The sequence below is a fragment of the Triticum aestivum genome, chromosome 5B (genome assembly GCF_018294505.1).
Source record: "Triticum aestivum cultivar Chinese Spring chromosome 5B, IWGSC CS RefSeq v2.1, whole genome shotgun sequence".
Taxonomy (NCBI): Eukaryota; Viridiplantae; Streptophyta; class Magnoliopsida; order Poales; family Poaceae; genus Triticum; species Triticum aestivum.
This window is the reverse complement of record NC_057807.1, coordinates 406163564-406179369: the sequence shown is the minus strand read 5'-3', so window position 1 is coordinate 406179369 and position 15806 is coordinate 406163564. Positions and strand designations below refer to the sequence as shown.

The 15806-nt window shown below is 38.4% G+C and overlaps 1 long non-coding RNA gene across 2 annotated transcripts; it reads right to left on the bottom strand.

Annotated features, from left to right (window-relative positions):
• Nucleotides 1-14381: 14381 nt before the first annotated feature.
• Nucleotides 14382-15570, bottom strand: LOC123116235 (uncharacterized). 2 transcript variants are annotated; one of them, XR_006456993.1, is made up of 3 exons: nt 15426-15570; nt 15200-15250; nt 14382-14672 (listed from the first exon to the last, which is right to left on the bottom strand). It is a non-coding gene; the product is annotated as an uncharacterized lncRNA (long non-coding RNA). The 2 variants fall into 2 exon arrangements; XR_006456994.1 differs by having other exon boundaries at nt 15200-15244.
• Nucleotides 15571-15806: the final 236 nt, after the last annotated feature.

The window sequence follows — 15806 nt, the reverse complement described above, 5'->3', positions numbered from 1 at the left end:
GTGATGAAGTTGGAGCATGATTTATTTTTTGATTGTCTTCCTTATGAGTGGCGGTCGGGGACGAGCGATGGTCTTTTCCTACCAAATTATCCCCCTAGGAGCATGTGCGTAGTACTTTGTTTCAATAACTTGTAGATTTTTGCAATAAGTATATGAGTTCTTTAAGACTAATGTTGAGTCCATGGATTATACGCACTCTCACCCTTCCACCATTGCTAGCCTCTCTTGTGCCGCGCAACTTTCGTCGGTACCATACACCCACCATATACCTTCCTCAAAATAGCCACCATACCTACCTATTATGGAATTTCCATAGCCATTCCGTGATATATTGCCATGCAACTTTCCACTGTTCCGTTTATTATGGCACACTCCATCATTGTCATATTGCTTTTGCATGATCATGTAGTTGACATCGTATTTGTGGCAAGGCCACCTTGATAATTCTTTCATACATGTCACTCTTGATTCATTGCATATCCCGGTACACCGCCGGAGGCATCCACATAGAGTCATATTTTGTTCTAAGTATTGAGTTGTAATTCTTGAGTTGTAAGTAAATAAAAGTGTGATGATCTTCATTATTAGTGCATTGTTCCAAGTGAGGAAAGGATGATGGAGACTATGATTCCCCCACAAGTCGGGATGAGACTCCGGACTTTATGAAAAATAAAAGAGGCCAAAGAAGCCCAAATAAAAAAAGAGGCCAAAGAAGCCCACCAAAAAAAGATGCGAGAAAATGAGAGAAGGGACAATGTTACTATCCTTTTTCCACACTTGTGCTTCAAAGTAGCACCATGATCTTCATGATAGAGAGTCTCTTATGTTGTCACTTTCATATACTAGTGGGAATTTTACATTATAGAACTTGGGTTGTATATTCTAATGATGGGCTTCCTCAAAATGCCCTAGGTCTTCGTGAGCAAGCAAGTTGGATGCACACCCACTTAGTTTCTTTTGTTGAGCTTTCATACACTTATAGCTCTAGTGCATCCGCTGCATGGAAATCCCTACTCACTCACATTGATATCTATTAGTGGGCATCTCCATAGCCCGTTGATACGCCTAGTTGATGTGAGACTATCTTCTCCTTTTTTGTCTTCTCCACAACCACCATTCTATTCCACATATAGTGTTATGTCCATGGCTCACGCTCATGTATTGCGTGAAAGTTGAAAAAGTTTGAGAACATCAAAGTATGAAACAATTGCTTGGCTTGTCATCGGGGTTGTGCATGATTTAAATATTTTGTGTGATGAATATAGAGCATAGCCAGACTATATGATTTTGTAGGGATAGATTTCTTTAGCCATGTTATTTTGAGAAGACATGATTGCTTTGTTAGTATACTTGAAGTATTATTGTTTTCATGTCAATATGAACTTTTATCTTGAATCATTTGGATCTGAACATTCATGCCACAATAAATAAAATTACATTGAGAAATATGCTAGGTAGCATTCCATATCAAAACTTCTATTTTTATCATTTACCTACTCGAGGACGAGCAGGAATTAAGCTTGGGGATGCTTGATACTTCTCCAATGTATCAATAATTTTTTATTGTTCCATGCTATTATATTACCCGTTTTGGATGTTTATGGGCTTTACTATACACTTATATATCATTTTTTGGACTAACCTACTAACTGGAGGCCGAGCCTGAATTGCTGTTTTTTTTGCCTATTTCAGTGTTTTGCGGAAAAGGAATATCAAACGGAGTCCAAACAGAATGAAACCTTCGGGAGCGATCTTTTTGGAACAAACGCAATCCAGGAGACTTGGAGTGGACATCAAGAAGCAGCCGAGGCGGCCATGAGGGTGGAAGGCACGCCCTAGGGGGGGTGCCCCCTACCTCGTGGGCCCCTTGTGGCTCCCCTGACCGACTTCCTTTGCCTATATATATCTACGTACCCCGAAAACATCCAGGAGCACCACGAAAAACTATTTGCGCTGCCGCAACCTTCTGTACCCATGAGATCCCATCTTGGAGCCTTTTCCGGTGCTCCACCGGAGGGGGAATCGATCACGGAGGGCTTCTACATCGTCGCCAAGGCCTCTCCGATGAGTTGTGAGTAGTTTACCACAGACCTTCGGGTCCATAGTTATTAGCTAGATGGCTTCTTCTCTCTCTTTGAATCTCAATACAAATTTCTCCTCGATCTTCTTGGAGATCTATTCGATGTAACTCTTTTTGCGGTGTGTTTGTCAAGATCCGATGAATTGTGGCTTTATGATCAATTTTATCTATGAGAAATATTTGAATCTTCTCTTAATTCTTTTATGTATGATTGGTTATCTTTGCAAGTCTCTTTGAATTATCAGTTTGGTTTGGCCTACTAGATTGATCTTTCTTGCAATGGGAGAAGTGCTTAGCTTTGGGTTCAATCTTGCGGTGTCCTTTCCCGGTGACAGCAGGGGCAGCAAGGCACGTATTGTATTGTTGCCATCGAGGATAAAAAGATGGGGTTTATATCATATTGCTTGAGTTTATCCCTCTACATCATGCCATCTTGCTTAATGCGTTACTCTGTTCTTATGAACTTAATACTCTAGATGCATGTTGGACAGCGGTCGGTGTGTGGAGTAATAGTAGTAGATGCAGGCATGAGTCGGTCTACTTGTCGCGGACGTGATGCCTATATACATGATCATGCCTAGTTATTCTCATAACTATGCACTTTTCTATCAATTCTCGACAGAAATTTGTTCACCCACCGTAATACTTATGCTATCTTGAGAGAAGCCACTAGTGAAACCTATGGCCCCTGGGTCTATTCTCTATCATATAAGTTTCTGATCTACTTTATTTTGCAATCTTTACTTTTCAATCTATATCATAGAAATACCAAAAATATGTATCTTATCATATTATCTCTATCAGATCTCACTTTCGCAAGTGGCCGTGAAGGGATTGACAACCCTTTGTCGCGTTGGTTGCGAGGTTCTTGTTTGTCTGTGTAGGTGCGAGGGAGTCCTACTGGATTGATACCTTGGTTCTCAAAAACTGAGGGAAATACTTACGCTACTTTGTTGCATCACCCTTTCCTCTTCAAGGGAAAAACCAACGCATGCTCAAGAGGTAGCACTTGCATCTTCGCTTGCTAAAAGTTTATGGATCCTCATCCACTTTCCAATCTCTTTAAAAGATTCAATAATGTTGAACCAATTGCTAGTGAGTTGTGTGCACTAGATTATCTTTAGGAAGTTTTTCTTGAAATTCGTGGATCTGAAAATTGTGATGAAGAAATTTATGAAGAGATTCACGATAACTTCTTGAATAAAAAGCATGAATGCAATGATGTTATTACAAATTCCATTAATGTCAATTATGCTAATACTATGCAAAACCCTAAGCTTGGGGATGCTAGTTTTGCTATGTCTACTACTTGGTGCAATGATCATGATTGGTGTGATTTTCGTATGATCTTGAAAATTTATTTAAGCCCCAAGATGAATATGAGATTGATTATAGTGTTTGCAATAATATTGAAAGTGGGTTTGGAAGAGTGTCAACTTTATATCCCACATATTTTAAGAATGTTCAATCTTATGTAATTTTTGATAAAAGTGGGTTTGGAGAGGTCGTGACTTTATTTGATGTTAATCCCACTATTTTGGAAGAGTGCCAACTTCGCATGCATGTGGATCGTGTTGACAATATGTTATGTGATAGCTATATTGTTGAATTTGCTTATGATCCTACATGTAATTATTATGAGAGAGGAAAATATGGTTGTGAAATTTTTTGTGTTACTAAATTACCTCTCTTCATGTCGAGATTGCTATCATCTCTTTCTTTTTCCTTGCATATGCTAGTTTTTGCTTGCCTTGATAATTTGTTTGCTTAGAAAATACCTATGCATAGGAAGTATGTTAGACTTAAATGTATTTGTCACATTTTTTATGATGCTCTTTTTGTGCTTCAATTCTTGTCTTTCATGTGATCATCATTGAAATCTTAAGCCTATCTTAATGGCTATAAAGAAAGAGCTTGTTGGGAGGCAACCCAATGAATAAAATTTATTTTTTGCGTTTTGCTTTCTATTCTTGAGTGTTAGCACAATTATGCTACTATTATGATTGTGTTTTTTGTGTTTTAATTAGTTTTTGTGCCAAGTAAAACCTTTAGGATCTTCCGGGGTGATAGTTGTTTGATCTTACTGAAAAAGATAGAAACTTTGTGCTCACGAAAATAATTATCATAAATCACAGAAAAGAGGTTCTGCTCTGATTCTTTTTGAAGAAGATTAATATACAAATTATGATGTTCTTCCTAATTTTGTAGAACTTTTGGAGTTACATAAGTATTCGAAAGTTCCAGATTACTACAGACTATTCTGTTTTGACATATTATGTTTTCTTTGTGTTGTGTGCTTATTTTGATGTCTCTATGGTTTTCTTTGATGAGTTTTTGCCATAGAAAAGTTGAAATACAGTAGATATAATACAAAAATAAAATAAGAATTGGTTTGACACAAAACTTATAGTAATGGTTTGCTTTCTTTTACTAACAGATCTCACACGGGTTTTGTTGAGCTTTGTGTGATTGAAGTTTTCAAGTTTTGGGTTATCTCACGATGGATGAAAGAAGGATAGAAGAGCCCAAGCTTGGGGATGCCCTGGCATTCCAAGCTATTATCCAAGAATGAACAACCAACTAAGCTTGGGGATGCCCCGAGTGGCATCCCCTCTTTCTTCTAACGACCATCGGTATTTTACTCGAGACTATATTTTTATTGGGCATCCCCTCTTTCTTCTAACGACCATCGGTATTTTACTTGAGACTATATTTTTATTCGTCGCATGATATGTGTTTTGCTTGGAGCATCTTGTCTGATATGTGTCTTTGCTTGTTTTATTTTGTGTTTTAAGTCATAAATCCTTGCTGGACACATCTATTTGAGAGAGCCAAAATTATGCCATGACTTGTTAGAATTGCTCTCTATGCTTCACTTAAATTTTTATGAGCAATGGACTTGCTCTAGTGCTTAACTTATATCTTTTTGAGCACGGTGTGCTTAGTAAATTTTGAAGAAATTCTCTCTTGCTTCACTTAAATTATTTTGAGAGAAATAAAATATGATATGCTCATGATCTTCACTTATATTTGTTTGAGCTTATGAAAAGCAACACATGAAAATTAGTCCCAAAGTGATAGATATCCAAGAAGGATAAAGAAAGAAGAAAATATATGTCATAAATATCATTGGACAAAATAAATTTGATTCTTAGTAATAGTTTTGAGATATAATGATGTGATATGTGAGTCATATTGGTGAGTAATTGTGCGCTAGTAGGAATATTGGTGTTAAGGTTTGTGATTCCCTATGCATGCACAAAAGTCAATAATCATGCATGAAAATTATATCCTACTTATGGTGCATTATTCGGTGTTAATTATGTTTAATGCTTGCTTATGACATTATTTGTTCCTTGGTTGGTCGCTTCTCAATCTTTTTGCTAGCCTTCATTTTGCACCAAGTATGACATGTACTTGTGCATCCAAAATCCTTTAAACCAGTTTTGCCACATGAGTCCACCATATCTACCTATATGTGGTATTATTTTGCCGTTCTAAGCAAATTTGCATGTGCCATCTCTAATTTTCAAAATGAACTTCTCTATTGTGTGTTTGTTTCGCTCGCGGAACGGTAACGGGTAGCTAATATTTTCCATGCTAGATGTGTTATTCTCACGATGAGTGTTTATTCACTTGTCATTGCACAAGAGTAACGCAAAGGTATTAGGGATGCCCAGTCCCGAAATGCAAAAATGAATTTACTTTATGTTGTCAAATAATAAATTCCTTGGAAAGTGTTCGTATGGAGGGCACCCGTGAATACGGTTAGCCATGGAAAGTGAAAGTTATGGTGGAAAAAGGAATAAACTTTATTTTCTGTTTGGGAACCGCCTATGATATATCTAGCATGGAAAGTTTGGGATGATCCAAGTTGTTTTCGTTGGTGGGATGGATACACCACCCAAAATGTTTTTATCTCTAATTTTTCGCTTTGAGCTTTGGCACCTCTACAAATCACTACTTCCCTCTGCGAAGGGCCTTTCTTTTTCTTTATGCAATTTTTATTTTTGAAATTGAGTCTCCATCTTCTCTTATAAAAGCACCAACTAGGGGACAATATGATCATACTTAAGTATTGGGTTTAGCCAATATCCAAGTGTGTTTTATGAATGGATCAATGTTTGAGGATGATGGGCTAGGGATAACTTGTTTTAGCATTGATCTTTTGAAAGACATGGTTGCTTGTTGATATGCTTGAGTATCTAAATTATTATGTCAAAACTAGACTATTGCTTTGAATCACATAAAAGTCCAAATGTCCATGCTATGAATAAAAGAATATGATATGACACGATAAACAGCACTCCACATCAAAAATATTGTTTTATCACCTACCTACTCGAGGGCGAGCAGGAGTTAAGCTTGGGGATGCTGATACGTCTCCAATGTATCTATAATTTTTTAGCATTCCATGTTGTTTTATTATCAATCTTGGATGTTTTATAATCATTATATAGTCATTTTATATCATTTTTTTGGTACTAAACTATTGACATAGTGCCAAGTGCTAGTCGCTGTTTTCTGCATGTTTTTTACATAGCAGGAAATGGAAATATCAGAAGGGGTCCAATTACCACGCCAATTTACGATGATTTTTTATGGACCAGAAGGAACACATTGGGCCCTGGTTGCACCTGGGGGGAGTCCCGAGGAGGGGACAACCCACCTGGGCGCGCCAGGAGGCCCAGGCGCGCCCAGGTGGGTTTGCCCACCTCACGTGCCCCCTGGACCGACTCTTTGCTCTATAAATACCCCAATATTCCAAAAACCCTAGGGGAATCGACGAAATTTTCATTGAGCCGCCGCAGAGCCTAGAACACCGAGATCCAATCTAGACACCATCACGGAGGGGTTCACCACTTCAATTGGTGCCTCTCCGATGATGTGTGAGTAGTTATTTGTAGACCTTCGGGTCTATAGTTAGTAGCTAGATGGCTTCCTCTCTCTCTCTTTCTTGATTATCAACACAATGATCTCTTGGAGATCCATATGACGTAGGTCCTTTTTGCGGTGTGTTTGTTGGGATCTGATGAACTTTGAGTTTATGATCAGTTATATCTTTTTATATCCATGAAAGTTATTTGAGTTCTTTGATCTATTATATGTGTGATCTCTTATAGCCTTGTATTTCTTCTCCGATATTTGGGTTTTGTTTGGCCAACTTGATCTATTTATCTTGCAAGGGGAAGAGGTGCCCAGTAGTGGGTTCGATCTTATGGTGCTTGATCCTAGTGACAGAAAGGGAACCGACACGTATGTATTATTGCTACTAAGGATAAAAAGACGGGATCCATATCTGCCACAATAGATAATCCGATCTTGTCTACATCATGTCATCGTTCTTATTGCATTACTCTGTTTTCCATGAACTTAATACACTAGATGCATGCTGGATGGCGGTCGATGTGTGGAGTAATAGTAGTAGATGCAGGCAGGAGTCGGTCTACTAATCTTGGATGTGATACCTATGTAATGATCATTGCCTAGATATCGTCATGATTATTTGAAGTTCTATCAATTGCCCAACAGTAATTTGTTCACCCACCATTTGCTATTTTTCTCGAGAGAAGCCACTAGTGAAACATACGGCCCCCAGGTCTTCTTTCTCATATATTTGCCTTACGATCTACTTTTTCCTTGCGTTTATTTTCAGATCTATTAAACTAAAAAATACAAAAATACCTTGCTGCAATTTATTTGTTCCGTGATCTATTTATCCTATCTACAAATTTACCTCACGTCCTTTGCCTATCTTGAGGCGCCGTACCCCGAAAGGAATCGACAACCCCTTTAACACGTCGGGTTGCGAGGTGTTGTTATTTGTGTGCAGGGGTTGTTTACGTTGTGTTGCTTGGTTCTCCTACTGGTTCGATAACCTTCGTTTCATATCTGAGGGAAATACCTACCACCGCTGTGCTGCATCATCCCTTCCTCTTTGGGGGAAAAACCGACGTAGCTTTAAGCTACATCAGTGGTGATGAAGTAGAAGAGATCTTGTCCTCAGGTTTTCACAGCAGAGGCTCACCATCATAAGAGGAAGAGTGAGTCTCCCGGGTCCTGCAACTGGTAGCTAACTCATACCTTTAGACCTTGCCTCATATTCAAAGACTAGGTTTTGGAGGTCGTAGATTTGGCTCTGGAGGAAGTTGATTTGCTCGTTGAAGGAGGAGACGATGTCCTTCATGGACTTTCCATCCACCTGGAGATCATGGGTGTAGTCCACGATCATGACGTGATTGGCATTGAGTCCACGTTCCACCATCCCCTTGCACTGCAAGACTTCCTGCTCCATAGCTCTAAGCTTGGCCTCCACAGATCCAGTTCCCTTGGGGCCTTGCTCATTGCAGATGTGCAGCACCCCATCGTGCATCTGGATAGCTTGAGGGTGCTACATCACCTCCCGCAGATATGGGTTGATGACGTTCTCGAAGAACTTGTCCTTGGAGGAGCTTGAAGCGGCCATGGTGGATTAGATCTGACAGAAAAACAGCAAGAAAAGAAAATAGGAGATTTCTTCACGATACGGAGGTCAACAGGTTCAGGGGGTATATAAAGATTTTTTATCTTGGGAAACAAGCCAAACAAAAGAAAAACGGAGTCCGGAAAGTGCCTGAGGTGGGCACAACCCACCTGGGCGCGCCTAGCAAGCCAAACGCGCCCTAGTGTCTTGTGCCCACCAGGATCACTTTCCTGGTTGTTTCTTATTTTCCTAATTTTTTTAATATTCCAAAACTGACAAAAAATATTTTTTGCGGATTTTTCAGAGTCCGTTTACTAACCGTATCACGTACCTCCCTTCTTTCACGATTCTGGAGTGTTCCAGAAGGTTTCTTTTATGTGTTCTTCTGGTGTCATAGTTTGGATAATATTGCTTTCAACATTAATGGGCGTACCTGAGATATAATGTTTTATTCGTTGCCCATTAACAACCTTAATGTTAATACCTTCAGCATTATTTATTTTGATGGCTCCGGATTGATAAACCTCCTCGATGACATAGGGTCCTTCCTATTTGGAGAGGAGTTTTCCTGCAAAGAATATGAAACGAGAGTTGTACAGAAGAACATATTCTCCGACTTTGAACTCACGCTTTTGGATTCTTTGGTCATGCCATCTTTTAACTTTTTCTTTGAATAACTTTGCATTTTCATAAGCTTGGGTTCTCCATTCATCTAATGAGCTAATATCAAATAACCTCTTTTCACCAGCAAGTTTGAAATCGTAGTTGAGTTCTTTAATTGCCCAATATGCTTTATGTTCTAACTCAAGAGGCAAATGACAAGATTTTCCATAAACCATTTTATAAGGAGACATACCCATAGGATTTTTATATGATGCTCTATAAGCCCAAAGTGCATCATCTAGTTTCTTAGACCAATTCTTCCGGGACCTATTGACAGTCTTTTGTAAAATTAATTTTATTTCTCTATTGCTAAGTTCAACTTGACCACTATACTGTGGATGATAGGGTGATTCTATGGTTAACATCATACTTAGCAAGAATTTTATGGAAAGCACCATGAATAAAGTGTGAACCACCATCCGTCATTAAATATCTAGGGACTCCAAACCTTGGGAAAATAACTTCCTTAAGCATTTTAATTGAGGTGTTGTGATCAGCATTACTAGTTGGAATAGCTTCTACCCACTTAGTAACATAATCAACAGCAACCAAAATATGAGTATACCCATTCGAGGAAGGAAAAGGTGCCATGAAATCAAATCCCCAAACATCAAATGGTTCAACAGCAAGTGAATAATTCATAGGCATTTCTTGACGCTTACCGATATTACCTATTCTTTGGCATTCATCACAAGATAAGACGAACTTACAAGCATCCTTGAAGAGAGTAGGCCAACAAAAATCAGATTGCAATACCTTATGAGCGGTTCTGTCTCCCATGTGATGTCCTCCGTAAGCTTCGGAGTGACACTTTCGTAGGATATGTTCATGTTCATGCTCAGGTACACAACGTCTAATAATACCATCTACTCCTTTATAAAGATATGGGTCATCCCAAAAGTAATGTCTTAAATCATAGAAGATTTTTTTCTTTTGTTGGTATGTGAAACTAGGTGGTATGTATTTAACAACAATATAATTAGCATAGTCAGCATACCAAGGTGTACTATTAGAAACATTTATTGTAGCTAACTGTTCATTAAGAAAGCTATCATTAATAGGTTGTGGGTCATCAAGAATATTTTCAAGCCTAGACAAGTTATCAGCTATGGGGTTCTCTGCTCCTTTTCTATCAGTGACATGCAAATCAAATTCTTGTAGCAGAAGACCCCACCTAATGAGTCTAGGTTTAGCATCTTTCTTTTCCATAAGATATTTTATAGCAGCATGATCGGTGTGAACAATCACTTTAGAATCAACAATGTAAGATCTAAATTTATCACAAGAAAACACCACTGCTAAGAATTCTTTTTCAGTAGTAGCATAATCTTGTTGAGCATTGTCTAGAGTTTTACTAGCATAACGGATAACATTTAATTTCTAACCAACTCTTTGTCCTAGAACAACACCAACAGCATAATCACTAGCATCACACATAATCTCAAAAGGCAAGTTCCAATCAGGTGGTTGAACAACAAGTGCAGTAATTAAGGCTTTCTTTAATGATTCAAAGGCTTCCAAACAATCATCATCAAATACAAAAGGAATATCTTTTTGCAAAAGATTTGTAAGAGGCCTAGAAATTTTAGAAAAGTCTTTAATAAACCTCCTATAAAAACCAGCATGACTAAGGAAACTACGAATACCTTTGATATCTTTAGGACATGGCATTTTCTCAATTGCATCAACCTTGGCTTTGTCCACCTCAATGCCTTTTTCAGAAATTTTATGGCCCAAAACAATACCTTCGTTAACCATAAAGTGGCATTTCTCCCAATTCAAGACAAGATTTGTTTGTTCACATCTCTGCAAAACTTGATCAAGATTGCTTAAACAATTGTCAAAAGACTTCCCATAAACAGAAAAGTCATCCATGAGAACCTCAACAATCTTTTCACAAAAATCAGAGTATATAGCAGTCATACATCTTTGAAAGGTAGCAGGTGCATTACATAAACCAAAAGGCATACATCTATAAGCATAGGTTCTAAAAGGACAAGTAAAAGTGGTCTTTTCTTGATCAGTTGTGAAACAGGTACTTGTGAAAAACTAGAATATCCATTAAGGAAGCAAAAATGTGTGTGCTTAGATAGTCTTTCTAGCATTTGATCAATAAAAGGTAGAGGGTAATGATCTTTTCTAGTTGCTTTGTTTAATTTTCTATAATCAATTACCATTCTATAGCATGTGACAATTCTTTGTGGAACAACAGTAATACTTCCCTTCTTAGGGACACAATGAACAGGACTTACCCATCTACTATCAGCTATAGGATAGATTATACCTGCTTCCAGAAGTTTCAATATTTCCTTTTTACCACTTCTTTCATCTTTGGATTTAACCGATGTTGGTGATCAACAACGGGTTTAGCATCAGGTTCCATATTACTCTTGTGATGTCATAGAGTGGGACTAATGCCCTTAAGAACATCAAGAGTATATCCAACATCAGCTTGGTGCTTCTTTAGAACTTTCAATAATCTTTCTTCTTCATGTTCTAAAAGGTTAGCACTAATAATAATAGGATATATATTTTTCTCATCAAGATAAGCATACTTCAAAGTGTCTGGCAATTGTTTTAATTCAAACATAGGATCACCTTTAGGCGGTGGAGGGCCTCCTAGAGTTTCAATAGGTAGGTTGTGTTTAAGTAGAGGATGTTGTTCGAACAATATTATATCTATTTCATTTCTTTCACGCATATGAAAATCGTTTTCATGGTCTAGCAAATATTGTTCTAAAGGATCAGTAGGAGGTACAACAATAGAAGAAAGACCAATAATTTCATCCTTACTAGGCAAATCTTTCTTATGAGGTTTTCTACTGAAGTTGGAAAAATTCAACTCATGAGATTCGTCACCAAAGCTAACAGCGACAATTTGTTTCTCACAATCTATTCTAGCATTGACAGTGTTCAAGAAAGGTCTACCAAAGATAATGGGACAAAATTCATCTTGTGGGGAAGTAAGAACAAGAAAATCTGTAGGGTATTTTATTTTCCCACACAAGACTTCAACATCTCTAAGAATCCTAATTGGTGATATAGTATCTCTATTGGCAAGTTTAATAGTAACATCTATGTCTTCTATTTCAGTAGGTGCTATTTCATTCTTAATTTCTTCATATAAGGAAAAAGGAATAGCACTCACGCTGGCACCTATATCACATAAACCATGATAACAGTGATCTCCTATCTTAACTGAGACAATAGGCATGCCAACAACTGGTCTATGTTTATCTTTTTCATCGGATTTGGCAATTCTAGCAGCTTCATCATAGAAGTAAATAACATGCCCATCAATATTATCGACCAAGAGATCTTTAACCATAGCAACACTAGGTTCAACTCTGATTTGTTCAGCTGGTTTGGGTGTTTTAATATTCCACAGTTGAAACTTTAGCATGTTCCTTCATCCTAACAGGGAAAGGTCATTTTTCAATATAAGAATTGGGAACGACTGGATCAACATTCTAAATGATAGTTTCTTCTTTAGCTCTTGCCGGTTCTTTAATTTCTTCTCTAATAGGTGGGTGATATTTAAACCACTCTCCTTAGGGAGATCAACATGAGTAGCAAAAGATTCACAAAAGGAAGCTACTATGCGAGAGTCAAGTCCATATTTAGTGCTAAACTTTTGAAAAGCATTGGTATTCATAAAAGATTTAACACAATCAAACTTAGGTTCAATACCTGAATCTTTACCTTCGTAGAGTCCCCGATCTTCAGAGTTGCGTTTAATTCTTTCTAAAAGATCCCACTGGAATTCAATAGTCTTCTTCATAAAAGAACCAGTACAAGAAGTATCGAGCATAGATTGATCATTACAAGAAAGCCGAGCACAAAAATTCTGAATAATAATTTCTCTTGAGAGCTCATGATTGAGGCATGAATATAACATTGACTTAAGCCTACCCCAAGCTAGAGCGATACTTTCTCCTTCACGAGGCCAAAAAAAATATATATAAAATTCCGGTCACGATGAACTAGATGCATAGGATAATTGTTTTTGATCGAATTCCAATTTCAACTGATTCTAGTTCCATGATCCAATATCATCGCATAGCCTATACCATGTCAATGTTTTTCCCTTCAAAGATAAAGGGAAAACCTTCTTCTTAGCTTCATTTCCGGGTAAAACCGCAAGCTTAAACAATCCACAAATTTCATCCACATATATCAAGTGCATATCAGGATGTTCGATTCCATCTCCTACATAAGGATTAGCTAGCAGTTTTTCTACCATACCCAAAGGAATTTCATATTTAATATTTTCAGTAGGTGTAGTAGGTTTAGGGGCAACTAATTGTGGTTCCGGCCGAGGTGAAGATACCCCGAACAAACCCCTCAAAGGATTATTTTCCATAGTAACAAGTGACAATAAATTTCAGCATGTAGTAATAATGTTTCCTTACCAATTTCCACTTAGCAAGAGCGCTTCACTCCCCGGTAACGGCGCCGTAAAATAGCCTTAATGACCCCTAACTACGAGAAAAGTATTAAGAATAAATTCTAACCATAACATTAAACTTTTGGATCCAATCGGTCCCTTACGGAATAGCACATAAACTAGGGTTTAAACTTCTGTCACTCTCGCAACCCATCATCTAATAACTACTCCATAATGCATTCCCTTAGGCCCAAATATGGTGAAGTGTCATGTAGTCGACGTTCACATGACACCACTAAGGGAATCACAACATACATATCATCAAAATATCGAACACATATCAAGTTCACATGGTTACTTGCAACATGATTTCTCCCATGACCTCAAGAACAAAAGTATCTACTCACAAATGATAATCATGCTCAAGATCAGAGGGGTATTAAATAGCATAATGGATTTGAATAGATAATCTTCCACCAAATAAACCATATAGTAATCAACTACAAGATGTAATCAACACTACTAGTCACCCACAAGCATCAATCTATAGTTCCGGTACAAAGATTGAACACAAGAGATGAACTAGGGTTTGAGATGAGATGGTGATGTTGAATATGTTGATGAAGATAGCCCTCCCCAAGATGGGAGAGTTGTTGGTGATGATGATGACAATGATTTCCCCCTCCGGGAGGGAAGTTCCCCCGGCGGAATCGCTCCGCCGGAGGGCAAAAATACTCCGCCCAGGTTCCACCTCGAGACGGCGGCGCTTCGTCCCGAAAGTCCTCTCCTTATTTATTTTTCTTGGTCAAAATGACTTATGTACCAGAAGGGGGGCACCGGAGGTGGGCCTGGATGAGCACAACCCACCAGGGCGCGCCTGGGGGCGCAGGCACGCCCTGGTGTCTTATGCTCACCAGGGTGGGCCCCTTCTGTACTTATTTGCTCCAGTATTTCTTATTTATTCCATAAAAATCCTCGTCAAATTTCAGCTCATTTGGAGTTGTGCAGAATATGTAGCCTGACGTAGCTTTTTCACGTCCAGATTTCCATCTGCCAGAATTCTCCCCTTTGTTGTATACCTTGCATATTATGAGAGAAAAGGCATTATAATTACTCCAAAAAGCATTATTATGCAATAAAACAACAAAAATAACAGTAGGTAAACATGATGCAAAATGGATGTATCATTGCTACTAAAGATAAATCGACAGGTTTAGTCATATTTTTTGGCCTTACTCTGTCTACATTATGTCATCTTTCTTGATACATTACTCTGTTTATCATGAGCTTAATACTTTGAGATGCATGCTAGATATCGGTCTTCAGGGGCGGAGCCAGGATTTGACGATAGGGGGCGAAGTATTCAATGAACATATAGAAGTTTTTTTCCTAACAATGACCATTCTATGAGGAATACAAGATAATATGGATTTTGCTATTAGAAAATGGTAGATTTTCATTAGTTTGAATGTGGTTCTTATGCCTAAAACTCACAGGACAAAATGTATAATCTTATATGGAATTCTAACAATAACAATCTCTCAGTTTGTGAAATTCTAACAATAATAATAACTTGCGATGATGTAGACATGAGCCGATGATATACCTTAGATCTGAAGTGAGTCCTGTTGAGTAGTGCTAAGGGAAAATTCTGAAACTAAGATGATAGAATCAGTGCATACCTATTTTTTAGAATAAACAAAAAATTGCCATCCCTAATTAATCCCATCAAAAAGGCAAAAACTTCCTTGTCTTGTGGAGAAAGATGTGGATCAGTTCATCAGTATTCCATGGTACATATATAAATCAATGAAGGAACCAGGAAGACGCACTGTAATTATTCCGCCATCGGCGACGGCGGCCGCGCTAATCTGTTGTACGGATGCCCTCGTCTAACTTCCATGGGCGGCTACGCGCAGCGAGCTCTTGTGCGTTTTTTTAGGGAAAGCGAGCTTGTGTACGAGGCCGAAACGATCGAAGCCATAGATCGTGGCCTGGCCAGCTTCCACAAGACCACAACTACCAGCATGGCCGCATGGGCTATTTGTTTAATACATGGGCTTCAACTTGCAAAGTTCCTGGGCTTCAAGCCTTCTTGACCGCACTGTTAGGGGGGCCAATTAGTCCTAAATCTAATTGACCTTGCCTAATCTACTTGGGACCTACGCTACGGTACTTCAGTACGAGACAGCCATTGGGGGGGGGGGGGGGGG